Source organism: Rhagoletis pomonella, unplaced genomic scaffold (genome assembly GCF_013731165.1).
Source record: "Rhagoletis pomonella isolate Grant_MI unplaced genomic scaffold, Rhpom_1.0 Rhpom_scaffold_00013, whole genome shotgun sequence".
NCBI classification, from domain to species: domain Eukaryota; kingdom Metazoa; phylum Arthropoda; class Insecta; order Diptera; family Tephritidae; genus Rhagoletis; species Rhagoletis pomonella.
Window position 1 is genome coordinate 18,440,414 of NW_023458567.1, and position 3,523 is coordinate 18,443,936.

Below are 3,523 nucleotides of genomic sequence, written 5' to 3' on the forward strand. Positions count from 1 at the left end.
TATATTCAATACCCATAGAAGGTAAAATTGCGATTCTGGTATAAAAATCACGATAATGGCATTTTCTTTTCTCGACAAAAGGCTGCACTTATTCTGCCTTGTGTTAGCGCTGTCAACATCACAAATGTATAAAAACTAATAAATATGTTTTAAGTTGAGTTCATTTACTCCATTTACTTGCATCAAATTCATCAAAACTTATTGCGAAAAGTGCAAGTGTTTTTTGCAAAAATAGCTCTTTTAATAAAATACAAATGTTAATTTCCGTTCTCAGACTATTATTATTGGCGTCAGGACGCGTCGATTGATACTACTCTCAATTTTGACCTGGTTCCGCTGAAGTGCACTACTACCGGCAATATTTAAAGCTGTGATAATTATTGCTTGCCAAGAGCAATATGCGGTCTCCATTGCCAAAATTTTGAAGGACAGCATTAAGCTTTTATAGTAACTTCTCCAGTAAAAAAAAATTGCCGCGAGAGCGTTAAAGCGAAATAGAGCGTAAAATTGAGATGAGAAAACTAGCAGAAAAAGTTATTGAACACAACTAGTGAAACTTGCAAGTGAATAGTTATTGCACTGTTTTGACATTCTGCTGTAAACATTTTACTATTTATAAACCAGTTTTAAACTCTGCTTTACACACAAGCACTTACACAGTTAGTCCATGATTAATATTTTGATTTCCACTCTTTTAGCTTTTGATTGTGCTAAACCAATTCAACAAATGGCGGCTTTTGACATTTATACTTCTGCTAGCTAATTTCTGCAAGAAAAAATTTCACTACCAAGAATTTGCAGCTGTCCTGTGTTTTTAGGCCCTCTATTCAGTGCTTTCTTCCATATTTTCTGGGTTATTATACACTTTAAAACTTCTACAGTAAAAATTTTGGTTCCTGTACAAATTAGTAGTGACTATATGTTACTATACATACCTATTATCAAGATAAAAACGGTTGCTTGTGGAGACAGCAAGTAACACAAAGTCGACTTTTGACTAAAGTCGGAGTCGACTTTCCATCCCTATTTCATTATCGTATTTTCTCTCGTTTAGCATGTAGCACTCTTTGAAATTGTACGTGGTTACCAAGAATAGTTCATTACGCCATGCGTGGTTACCTAGCAGCATCTTCGTTGCGCTTGTTTAAATTATTTTTCCTGTATCAACAATTCGAAACTAATAAAATAAGCCATATCTTCAACACGTCTGATATGCGTATCCGGCTTATAGCGTTCCTTGGGATTCGCCTTAGGATATTGGTGGTTCATCGTTATGGTAAACGCACATACCAGGGTGCAGAGTTTTTACAGACCATGTAACACCAACGTTTACCCGGCGTTCGCAAAAAGCTGAATTAACGATGTATTTGCGTAAGTTTTTGCTTATGTTAATATGTGTGTATGCATGTACCAATGTACCATGCTGCGCTATCCAATATAGCCTGTCGATTTTATTTGCTTTGAAATTCTTAATGAGGTTTATTTACTTAAAAACAGATTGTCTCATATTTTCATGCTTGCGCCCAACATGCATTGGTCCATTATTGCAGAAGCCAATACAGCTAGTCACTTGGCAAGTTTTTGGCGCGAAGTGGTATAGCGGTGAACATTCCACATTAAAATGCCGTAAATGTTTAAATTAAAAGGCAAAGATCCCAATTGTGGTACATTTCAAGGATGACGGAAATTCTTAATGTGTTGAATTGTTAGCTGAAATGGCAAAAGTTAAAGCTGGACGTGTTGGTGTATGGCCAGTTGGTTAAGTAGGTGGACTAATGGTGGGAAAACCAATAATCAATGCTGAAAAACACAAGTTGTTGGAGTTAATGCTGCATGGCGGCCATTCCCCAAAGATATGGCGGTATTTGCCGTTCAAATGTCCACGAGAACAATTTGCTTTTAAAGAGGAACGTGGCTACAAAGAAAGTGAGATTTTGCCTCTCATAACAATAAACCAACAACTTCAACCCATTAGCCAGTAATCAACTGTCAAGATGGTTTGACATACGCGTGCGTAGAAAACTAATTTAGCTGCTGATCTGATTAAATAAAGCAGCAAAAGGCTCGGATGAAAGTATGATAGTTTAACATGAAAATGCAGTTGAAGAGAATGCAGTTACTAAGCACCTATGCCTGGTTTGAAACGTATGTATGGATTATTTCAAGTTATTACTAATTTATCAAGAAATACGTACTTTTTTTTGCAAAACCGCCTATCTTATGGCACTCAAATTTTACAGGAGAGCGAAAAAACGGTTTTTCTTTAAAGGCATTGCTTTGATAGGCGGCATATTCTCTAGCCATTATTTTACAAATCTGGTTTTAATAACGATTTTCCGATTCGTATGCATAAAGGCAACTGGTCGATGAGCGGATTCGCAAAAACATCGGCGATATGTTTATTATATAGAGTCCTAACCGCCAAAATAACGTAAGCGAATTTTTTTTTCACCTAGAGCATCTAGATTTAGTTCTGTATCAAAAAGAAAATTTTGAAAAATATGTCGCTTACGCTTAGGTATATCAAAATGCTTCCCATTACATGCATTAAAGATTTTCTTAATTGGTACGATGGTCAATTACCAAGCTGAAAATATGGATACAAATTTTTACGCCAATGAGTACTAATTACCATTACTTTAAATAACTACAGGCGAATTTTAATGTTTAGAAGTTCTCAATAATATGCGTACGTAGTGATATTAAAAATACTAAATATGTCTGAATTTTATAAAAACTTTAATGTTATAGTTTCTTTTGTCACAAAGTAGCTGCGTAATGTGAGATAAATGCAAATAATGTACATATCGTCGTTTAAAGTGCAAAACCGCGTATTAACAAAATACAAAACTATATCAGCATATCAGCAAAATGCAAAACCGCGCATGTGAAGTTGTAGAAATTATTTTCTAGAACGTAAAAACACTCATATTTCAAAATGATTATCTTTTTTATAAAGCAATCGCATATCTGCCTAGTATATTTCAGGACGAATAAATAAGGATTGAGCCAAGAGCTTGTGTGAGCAAATCCAATTTTTGGCAGCCAATGTTAGTTACGCGGTTTTGCAGAATCACGATACGCGGTTTTGTACTTCAAACGACGATGTGGATATAGGTGATAATGTAATTAATGAAGGAGAATGTATTTATAAAAGCCCAAAATCATATTCAATCAATAACTGAAAAAGACTTGAGTAAACTGGGCAACCAAAAAAAAAAGCTATCTTGTGCCTGTCTGTATTTTTTGGCAGCAATTCCACTAAATTAGCAAGGCATACGTTTAAAATTACCGCCGTATATAGCCACAATCGCTTTTTTGGGGACTCTGAAGAAATGACGAGGGGCCCAATAGTCCCTATAGTCAGGTTGTTCCTCCACGTATTTTGTGTTCGTAATTAAGCGAATGCAACTCCAGGTTGTTTTTCTTGTTGCTCCTCTGGTACACTTTTTAATACCACCAGGGCTTGAGCTTCGTGTATGAGCTTCTGCTTGCAGCAAGATTTTCGGTATACTCCTTTCGG

General features: G+C 35.7%; 1 long non-coding RNA gene across 1 annotated transcript; it reads left to right on the forward strand.

Moving 5' to 3' along the window:
* The first annotated feature begins 756 nt into the window (after nucleotides 1–756).
* LOC118748251 lies at nucleotides 757–1,904 on the forward strand. The gene is made up of 2 exons (XR_004994039.1): nucleotides 757–1,371; nucleotides 1,498–1,904. It is a non-coding gene; the product is annotated as an uncharacterized LOC118748251 (long non-coding RNA).
* The last annotated feature ends 1,619 nt before the right edge of the window (nucleotides 1,905–3,523 follow it).